This window comes from Microcaecilia unicolor, chromosome 13 (assembly GCF_901765095.1).
Source record: "Microcaecilia unicolor chromosome 13, aMicUni1.1, whole genome shotgun sequence".
In the NCBI taxonomy this organism is placed as follows: Eukaryota; Metazoa; Chordata; class Amphibia; order Gymnophiona; family Siphonopidae; genus Microcaecilia; species Microcaecilia unicolor.
Genome location: NC_044043.1, coordinates 66,566,888 through 66,577,787, shown reverse-complemented (window position 1 = coordinate 66,577,787; position 10,900 = coordinate 66,566,888). Strand labels below are relative to the sequence as shown.

The 10,900-nt window shown below is 42.9% G+C and overlaps 1 protein-coding gene across 1 annotated transcript in view; it reads left to right on the top strand.

Annotated features, from left to right (window-relative positions):
- Positions 1–1,275: 1,275 nt before the first annotated feature.
- PIK3CD (phosphatidylinositol-4,5-bisphosphate 3-kinase catalytic subunit delta) overlaps positions 1,276–10,900 on the top strand; it is a 94,479-nt gene continuing 84,854 nt past the window's right edge. The window contains exon 1 of the mRNA XM_030222494.1: positions 1,276–1,371. The gene's annotated coding sequence lies outside the window, so the exon portion shown is untranslated. The remainder of the gene's footprint in view (positions 1,372–10,900) is intronic.

Sequence of the window (10,900 nt, the reverse complement as noted above, 5' to 3'; positions counted from 1 at the left end):
TTCCGAGTCTGACATCCTGGGAGGGAACAGTACCTGGCTTTTCTTCAAAAGGGATGGAATACACAAAGCTCCCAGCCTGATGTTCAGCCGCTGGACGGTACCATAGTGGAAAGTGATCCACTAGTTTCTCTTTCCTCAGGCTGAAGGAACTTTCTGGAGAAAGAGATGAAAAAAACATTTGGACTCTTTTCTAGAACAGTAAGTTGCTAAACCTAACCAATGCTGGAGCTGCTCTGCTGCTTATTTGGTCTAGATAAAAAGCTAAATTACATTACAAGATGACACAATAGTCTTCAGGAAAGACTAATGGAACCTGAACAAGAAATAAACACATATAGCATCATCATAGCTATAAATCAATGGGCTGCAGTTGCAAGTTAGTAAAAACACCATTGCATGCAAAATATTGTGTTGGTTTTGTTATGGTAAATTAATTCTTGTAACAGCGTGTGGGAACAAAAACAGAGCAACTGTAAAAAAAAAAAACAGAAGCAAGTGTGCTGTAAGTCAGTCACTGATGTGTCCTACATTAAATATTATTTTTATGTTTTGTGTCCTATTTTTTTGTCTCGTGAATATGGTAACTCAAATTTAGGATGTACGCGGGTTTGGGGAGAAAAGACCACTCACGGAGTTTGTAACGGCTGCTCCAAAAGTCAATTGCCTGAAACAAATAAAAGTAACTGCAAGTTTTTAGTTTTTCCTCCGGTATTTTTAATACTAATTTGCTAAGTTGAAAAAGCACCTCAACGCAGTATGTAATTTTTAAAAACCCCTTTTTTTTTTTAACTGTCTCGGCTTTGATCTGCTTTTCAGATGCGCTCAAACCGATACTACAAAAAACCAAATCACAAAAATAAAAATAAACACCACTGAAATCAAAAGTAAAGCACGGAAAATAAACAACCAGCAGATAGCTAGATTAATTAATTAATAAACAGAGGGCTAATAAGTCGATTAAACAGCCAGAAGTCTCAATATAAGCTCGTTTATTGCCTCTGTCGAGCAGGGACTGTCTCTTCATGTTCACGTGTACAGCGCTGCGTACGTCTAGTAGCGCTATAGAAATTATAAGTAGTAGTAGTAGTAGTTTATTGATCGAATATCTCGCACGCAGCTCACTTCCGCCTGCCCAGCTCTACGAGACTCCGCCCCTTTGCCGGCAAACTCTGACTGACCACGCCCTCCTAGAGTAGACCCCTCCCCCGGCTTCTTATCGGTCCACTAGAGCTGGCGGGCTTAGCAGGCAACGAGTCAATTAAGGATCTCGCCGGACTCCAGCAGTTAGGTTGATGCTGTTTGACAGGACACGTTCGGAGTTTGGGAGCGCTGAGTTCACCACAGCTAGAGCTGATCCGGCAAAAAAGGCAGGTCAGTGCTGGCAGCCTCATGACAAGTCACATGTAGAGAGACGCCAAGAATCGTCTACCTCTATGCTGTACCCCTGATCGTCTCCCTTCCCCGTCCAACTGCTCCTCTATATCTCTCATCTGGTTAAGGCATAGGAAACGAAAGTATAGGAATAAATAGTCTTTTTTTTTTTTTCAAATGAAAAGATAAATAGTAGAGAGTGCCTTAGGGGTCTGTACTTGATTGTTGGTGTTGAAGTTATTCATTTGGAGTTTGGAAAGGGGAAGCATTGATTGAATTGATCAAATAAAAATATTCAAATTAATTAAAACACAGACTGAGAGGAACTGTAGGATCTTGCCAAGCTGGGGACAGTGTCTAAATAATAAATGAAATGTAATATGGGCAAATGCAAAGTGATGCACATAAGGAAAAATGACAATAACTATAAATGCACAGTTTAAGAGTCACAGTCCAGGCAAAGACTGTTGGAGTCGTTATGGACAATATGTTTATTTATTTGTTACATTTGTAGCCCACATTTTCCCACCTATTTGCAGGCTCAATGTGGCTTACATAGTACCGTAAAGGCGTTCGCCAATTCCGGTATGAACAAATACAGTAATGTTGTGGTAGAATAAGGTTCGTGTGTACAGACTCATTAGAAAATTGTAGAGGAAGAGTTATTATGTGTCCATTACGAGCTTTGGTTTCATTGTGTTGCAAGGTGCAGGCATTTAAGTTGGGTCAGTAGGGTATGCCTTTTTGAACAGGTTAGTTTTTAATGATTTCCTGAAGTTTAGGTGATCATAAGTTGTTTTCACGGCTTTTGGTAATGCGTTTCATAGTTGTGTGCTTATGTAGGAAAAGCTGGATGCATAGGTTGATTTGTATTTGAGTCCTTTGCAGCTTGGGTAGTAGAGATTTAGGTATGTTTGTGTTGATCCTGTTGTGTTTCTGGTTGGTAGGTCTATGAGGTCTGTCATGTATCCCAGGGCTTTGCCGTAGATAATTTTATGAACCAGGGTGCAGATTTTGAAAGCAATACATTCTTTGGGAGCCAGTGCAGTTTTTCTCAGAGGGGTTTGGAGCTTTCAAATCGCGTTTTTCCAAGTATAAGCCTGGCTGCCGTGTTTTGAGCGGTCTGAAGTTTCTTTTATAATTTGTTCTTTGCATCCCACATAAATTACGTTGCAGTAGTTTACATGGCTTAGTACCATTGATTGTATCAAGTTGCAAAATGTTTCCCTCGGGAAGAATGGTTTCACGCTTTTGAGTTTCCACATTGAGTGGAACATTTTCTTTGTTGTAGATTTCAATTGGTTCTATTAGATTGTAAGCTCTTTTGAGCAGGGACTGTCTTTCTTCTGTGTTTGTACAGCGCTGCGTACACTTTGTAGCGCTCTAGAAATGTTAAATAGTAGTAGTAGTAGTAGTTGTCAAGTGTGAGGTTACGGTCGATTGTAACACCGAGAATTTTCAGGCTGTCTGAGATAGGAAGCGTATAATCTGGGGTGTTTATGTTTGTGGGTTTGTTTGTATTGTATTGGGATGAGACAGTGTGTTTTTTTCTGTGTTAAGTTTTAGTTGAAATGCGTTTGTCCTTGAGTCCATGATATTCAAGCTGAGCTTGATTTCGTTGGTGATTTCTGTCAGATCACGTTTGTAAGGAATGTATATTGTGACATCGTCTGCATAGATGAAAGGGTTAAGGCCTTGGTTGCATAAGGATTTGGCTAGTGGGATCATCATTAGGTTGAAAAGGATCAGTGATAGTGGTGATCCTTGAGGTACTCCGCATTCTGCTTTCCACGGTGGTGATATGTTTGAGCTTTATTTCACTTGATATGTTTGCAGACATGATTATTTTTATAATTATTAAACGTAATACCCCACAAATCCTAACATTTCTTAAGTACAAGCAATGCAGTGATTAATGTTCATGATCTAATTCATTACACACCCCTCTATTCAACTAGAAAAGGCATGATTAATTTATTTATTTATGTATTTATTATTTTGGGATTTTGCTCACACCTTTTTCAATAGTAGCTCAAGGTGCATTACATTCAGGTGCTCTAGGTGTTTCTGTTAGGAATTATTTGGAAAGGAATGAAGAATAAAACGGAGAATGTCCTAATGCCTCTGTAGAGATCTGTAGTGGAGACATACCTTGTGTATTGTGTGCAGGTCTGGGCATTCCATCTCATAAAAGCTGCAGAGGAACTAGAACAGTAACAAAATGATAAAGAGGAAGGAAACAGATCCCTTAGTAAGAAAGCTAAGCAGGTTTGGGCAGTTTAGAGGGTACAATAGATGTTAGGGTTAAAAAATCATGAATGGGGCGGAACATTTTAAATAGCCAATTTTATTTATGCCTTCAAACACTACTGGGACCCAGGGAGACTCCATGAAACTAACAGGTTTAAAACAAACTAGAAAAAGTATATATATTTTTTCTACTTAGTCCACCATCAAGCTATGGAATTTGTTGCTAGAGGATATGGTCAAGATATCTGGCATAGCTGAGTTTAAAAGAAGGTTGGAAAAATTCCTAGGGAAAACCATTGCTTATCACTGGGAGTGAGCAGCAAGAAACGGATCCATCCCTTGAGATTTGCTGGGTACTTCCAACAGGCTTATTTTCGAAAGAGAAGGGCGCCCATCTTCCAACACAAATCGGGAGATGGGCTTCCTTCTCTCAGGGTCAGCCAAATCGGCATAATCGAAAGCCGATTTGGGGCATCCCCAACTGCTTCCCGTCGCGGGGACGAACAAAGTTCACGGGGGGTGGGGGGGTGTCGGCACTGTAGCAAAGGCGGGACTGGGGCGTGCTTAAGAGATGGGCGTCCTCGGCCGATAATGGAAAAAAGAAGGGCGTCCATGACGAGCACTTGGCCGACTTTACTTGGTCCATTTTTTCTTGCGACCAAGCCTCAAAAAGGTGCCCAAACTGACCAGATGACCACCGGAGGGAATTGGGGATGACCTCCCCTTACTCCCCCAGTGGTCACCAACCCCCTCCCACCCTAAAAAGAACTTCAAAAAAAATTTTTTGCCAGCCTCAGATGTCATACCCAGTTCCATGACAGCAGTATGTAGGTCCCTGGAGCAGTTTTAGTGGGTGCAGTGCACTTCAGCCAGGCGGACCCAGGCCCATCCCCCCCTACCTGTTACACTTGTGGTGGTAAATGTGAGGCCTCCAAAACCCACTGTACCCACATGTAGGTGCCCCCTTCACCCCTTAGGGGAATGGTAGTGGTGTACAGTTGTGGGGAGTGGGTTTTAGGGGGGGTTTGGGGGGCTCAGCACCCAAGGTAAGGGAGCCATGCACCTGGGAGCAATTTGTGAAGTCCAGTTCAGTGCCCCCTAGGGTGCCCTAGAGTGCCTGGTTGGTGTCCTGGCATGTCAGGGGGACCAGTGCACTACGAATTCTGGCTCCTCCCATGACCAAAGGGCTTGTATTTGGTCATTTTTGAGATGGGTGTCCTCTGTTTCCATTATGGCCGAAAACCAGGGACGACCATCTCTAAGGTCGACCTAAATGTTGAGATTTGGGCATCCCCAAACATATTATCGAAATGAAAGATGGACGCCCAGATGCACTGGCTCCCAATCAAAGAACGGATCAGCTTCAAAATCTGCACTCTGGTCCACAAAATTATCTACGGCATAGTCCCAGGATATATGACAGACCTCATAGATCTGCCAACCAGAAACAGAATCGGATCATCACGATCATACTTAAACCTACACTACCCAAATTGCAAAGGACTTAAATACAAAACAACCTACGCATCCAGCTTCTCTTACATAAGTGCACGACTATGGAATGGACTCCCAAAAGCTGTGAAAAAATCCATAACCACCTAACCTTCAGGAAATCACTGAAAACCAATCTCTTCAAAAAGGCTTACCCCACTGATCCAACGTAAATCCCCACACCCAGCAACACAGCATAACCAATGATCATACCGGACAATCTACAACCTTCATTCCTTTGACCTTAATGGGCCTGACACACACCCATATCATTTGTCCACGATATAACCTTGTATTTGTTATCAACCGACTTGGCGAACGCCTTTACGGTACTATGTAAGCCACACTGAGCCTGCAAATAGGTGGGAAAATGTGGGGTACAAATGTAACAAATAAATCTTGTTTCGATAATACAGGTTTCCCCGCCCCTTTGCGGGGCCGTCCTGCGAGGATGCCCTCATGAAAACTTGGGCGCCCCGTTCGATTATGCCCCTCCAAGTGATCCAGATTGGCCACTTTTGGAACTAAGTTGCTGGGCTCAATGGACCTTTGGTCTGATTCAGCATGGCACATTACATTCATTTCTCGAAACTGCCCCTTTTTGTTCCTTATTGTAAACCCCCTGGTGGTGGAGAGATGCAATTATAATTATGAAAATTATGTCAAACCATTGTCACAACTTTTGGAGGTAAATAGGTTTCCCAGTTCAATTCATCACCAAACCAGGGAATATTACAAAGAATTGAGGGCCCTGTTTACTAAGGTGCACTTATGTTTTTAGCACGTGCTTAAAATTAGTGCCTGCTAACGCTAGAGACACCTATAGGAATATATATGGGTGTCTCTAGCGTTGGTGTGTGCTAATTTTTAGTGCGCACTAAAAACACTAGCGCACCTACAGCGTGGCTTAGTAAATGGGGCCCAAAGTGTTTCAATACGAATAGTATTCAAGTTGTTACTCTTTATATAAAACACAAATATCACAAAATACTATGATATTAAATATGCCACAATTTTATTATACTTTGTTTAAAAGTGCTCATAGATAATTAAAATCAGGTATGAAAACACAATAAAATGCATCTGCTTAATTTAAATGGTACTAGTAAGTATATACATTTTTCATATGTTTAATTACACATTTGTACTTGGATCTGAGATTTTTTCTTGTTAAGTGAAAAACAAAATCCTTGTGTGTGTGAATGCTAGTCTCACTCACACACACAAGGATTGACTCGGGCTGCACATGCTGCAGCGGGACATGTTTATCCACTCATACCCTAGCTGAGATAATATTTAACCATCTCTCTGACCTCACGTGCAACTTTCTTCAAATCAATCACCTTACTTTCTAATTCTTCCTACTTTCTTACTCATCTATATGTTACAACTTTGCCTTACCCTTTGCTACCAATTCTAGTACATATTGTGTTGTCATTGCAAGTAGTATACCATGCCATACTTTGTATTGTTGTTCGAATATTTTTACTGCTCTAATTGCCTCCTGCGCATGTTTGATCTATTCTTACTGTACACCGCCTTGAGTGAATTCCTTCAAAAAGGCGGTAAATAAATCCTAATAAATAAAATTTGTATATATGTGCGCACAGTAAAACTGCTTTTATATGAAAGATTCTCTTCACTGGCTTGATGTTGTTTTGCATTGGGTATCCTAATTTTTCTTCCACCTGTCCATGTTCATTTCTCCTCCGTAGCCAGCAATTTCAGGATCCAGGAACTTCCAGGAACTCCTACTGTCCTATCTAGAAAAACTCAAAGAGAGAAAATCCTGCCTTCATTCTCTCTATGGGCCTCTTTTACTAAACCGCACTAGTGATTCCTGGCACAGCAAATGCGACATGGGCTGCCTCGCACTTGCCGTGCAGGAATCGCTAATGTGGTTTAGTAAAAGAGGTCCTATATGTTTGCACCTAACCTCAGTCAGTGGCTTCCTTAACATCTAATTCATTTGAAATCAAAGATTAATTGAGGTATCACTGCTTAGAAAACCTCTCTCTCTTAACTTATAAAAAGTTCCCTAGTCTATCCTTAACATTTTCTTCTCGTTTTCATACAGAACATACAATGACATGCACACCACAATCTAAATCAGTTGTCAAAGGCAAAGTTTCTCAAAGCTTTATTAAACTGAGCCTAGAGCCAAAGCTAAGCTCTTATTTGCTTGGATCAAGCTGTTCAAGCCCTACTGTATCAGTTTTTCCAGTTTTAATAAACTCTTGCAATTAAATTTTCAGTAGAATTAACTTCTCCTGAGTTGTGAGATAAACTGAGACAACAGAGCAGCTCACTTCTCTCTCTGTCAGAGCTCCCTCACAGGCTGCACAACACTGTTTGAATGCTTATTCAGCATAGTGTAAGCCAGGGCTGTCCAACCTCAGTCCCTGAGGGCCACAATCCAGTTGAGTTTTCAGGATTTCCCCAATGAATATGCATGAGATCCATTTGTATGCACTGCCTCCATTGTATGGAAATACATCTCATGTATACTCATTGGTGAAATCTTGAAGACCCGCCCTGGCAAGGGCCAAGGTTGGATACCCCTGGTGTAAACACTGCCTGATAAGTGGGCAGTTCAAACGAAACGATATTAAACTTCTTCTCAACAGAACCTGCTTTCCTTAAGAACTCGCTATCCAGATTCATCAGACTGAGGACATTTACTAATTCCTCACATCTTTCAATTTAGTAACAAAAAAAAAGGCCCCTTTGGATTCCACAGACACCTCAAAAGTTCTTTAAAATCAGTTTTTAAATGTTTCTCTCCTAGAAAATTAACTTTATTCATCCATCTGAACTCTTCATTTTCTCTTTTAAAAGAGATACTCTGTTCAAAGCAGTTTCTGTCTCTCAACACACACACACACACACAAAGAGGGCGAGGGTTTCACCAATGCCTCAACTCAAATCTTCACCACATCTCTCAGCTGCTTCCTTTTCAAGCCTACTAACTGAATAAAACTGTCATTCACTCCTTCTGTGTCCATCACACACACAGCATCAGAACTCTGCATGCCCTAGAGCAGTGTTTCCTAAGTCCGTTTCTGGAGTACCCGTTGCCAGTCAGGTTTTCAGGATATCCACAATGAAAATGCATGAACTTGATTCGCATACACTGCCTCTATTATATGCAAATCTCTCCCATGCATATTTATTTGTATCCCACATTTTCCCACCAATTTGCAGGCTCAATGTGGCTTACATTTGCCGTAATGGCGGTTGCCATTTCCGGGTAACAGAATTACAAATGGTATTGCGTTAAGGTGCATACATACATGGTAACATACATGGAACAGATCATGGTATATATATATACAGTATATATATATATACACCATGTGCATACATACATGGTAAAGAAGAATACATTATGGTATTGCATGAAGGTTCCTGAGTAATAATTGGATTATAACATACATTAGGTCATCGACTATGGAGAGACCATATTCGACATAAGGATTGAAGTGGTAGTGCTTGTTCACTAATAGCAAAGAGGTTAATCAGTCAAGTGATAAGATTTCGGTTGTGTCTAGTTCGTGTATAGTCTTATTATTTAGTATTTAAGATGGGTGTTTATGGTATGCCTTCTTGAAAAGATCTGTTTTCAGTAGCCTTTGGAAGATAGTTAGGTCTTGCGTTGTTTTTATGGCCTTCGGTAGTACGTTCCATAGCTGGGTGCAAATGTATGAGAAACTGGTCATGTATGTGGATTCATATTTTAGCCCTTTGCAGTTAGGGTAGTAGAGATTGAGGAATGTGCGTGCTGATCTTTTTGCGTTCCTAGTAGGCAAGTCTATAAGGTCTGACATATAGGTCGGGGCTTCCCCATGAACGATTTTGTGGACCAGGGTACAAACGTTGAACGCAATTCGTTCTTTTAGTGGGAGCCAGTGTAGTTTTTCTTCATTGTGGATATCCTGAAAACCTGACTGGCAAGGGGGTAATCTAGAACCGGACTTGGGAAACTGCTCTAGAGTAATAGCTATAAGCTGCAGCCTCTTAAGCAATGCTTTCCTCCATTTACCTCTCTGTCCGGCATGCCTGTTTGCTGCCCCAGCTCTACCCAGCACATCTTATTATGCTGCCTAGCTGGCCATTCGTACCTTTCCATGCAGTTTGTCCTGACATTTGCACATTTTAATTTTGATATATCCCATTTACATTATCTTCCACTAAACTGCCAGCCCCCCCCCCCCTCCACACACACCTCTTTCCATAAATTTCCACACCCCCTTCCCACATTTCCTCTAAATTGTCTCTCTTATTTCTCATCTCCTAGGAGAGGAGGTAGCCTAGTGGTTAGAAAACTTAACAGATCATACAGGGGTGGCCAGTTTAAATCCCAGCACTGGTTCCTGTCATCTTGAGCCATTCACCTCAACCTGCACTGCCCCAGATATAGCTGACCAATGCAATCAGGAACTTAACTTGTGATAGAGATTATTTAAATACCTATGCTGCATAAATGCATAGGAGGCGAGTCTTTCCATTGAAAGGAAGCCCTGGAACAAGGGGGCATAGGATGAAGGTGGAAGGGGATAGACTCAGAAGTAACTTGAGGAAATATTTCTTCATAGAAAGGGTGGTGAATTCATGGGACAGCTTCCTGGTAGAAATGGTGGAAACAACCAGTATCTCAATTCAAAAGAGTTTGGGACAAGTACATACAATCTCTATAGGAGAGTAGATGGCATGGATGGGCAGACTGGATAGGGCATATGTCTGCTTCTCTGTTTCTAAACTGCCCCTCACCATTCTTCAGTGTCAGGAGGTATAAGTCTGCCCCTTCCCATCCTTCATTGTCCGGGGGTGTACTTATCTGACCAATTTCAAGACACTTCCACGGTGCTGTCCATGCAGCAGATCTTTTCCTGTCATAGAGGCTGACTAAAAGTGGTGGTTTTGGTCTCAATTGAAACCAAATACAGGGCCAAAATTCACTGCTTGGTTTCAGCTAGAACTGAAGCCAAAACCATTGTGCCTGCACCAGTGGCGTTCTGCGGTTCACTGCCACCCGGGGCAGATCGCTGCTGCGCGCACCCCTCCCCCCTGGCGTAACACGGCCCCCCCCTGACCCAGTCCCCACCTGTCTACCAGCTCTGTCCACCTGGCGCCTTGCGCGACTCTGCACTGCTGTAAAAGAAGAAAATCGCCTCGTCGGCCCTTCCCTCACTGTGTCCCATCCTCTGTTGTAATGTCCTATTTCCTTGAGGGTGGGACAGAGACAGTGAGGGAAGGGCCGACGAGGCGATTTTCTTCTTTTACAGCAGTGCAGAGTCGCGTGAGGCACCGCACCTGGGTGGACGGAGCTGGTAGGGACTCGCCAGCAGAGCACCCCCCCACCCGTTGACATCTGGGGTGGACCGCCCCCACCGCCCCGCCCTTGGTACACCACTGGCCTGCACCCCCAGCAGAAGGCACAGCCTCCTCCCCCATAGAAGACAGGTCCCTCCCACCCCCCCGGCAGAGACTTGGCTGCCCACCCATAAGCCTCTCCAGACCTATCTTAAGAAGCCCTGGTGGTCTAGTGGCTTCTTCGGGGGCAGGACTGAACCCTACTTGCTCCTGCACAGTGCTGCTGCTCAGTCAAAATGACTACTGAGAGTGCCACAGGAGGTCCCAGCAGCCATTTTGAAACTGCTCCTGCTTATGCCACTTCCAATCTCAAAATGGCTGCTGAGACCTCCCGCAGCAGTCTTGTGAGGCTGTGGTTTAATGGTAGAGTGATCCTGCTCTCTTGAGCAGGGACCGTCCTTCCCCATGTTTAAAC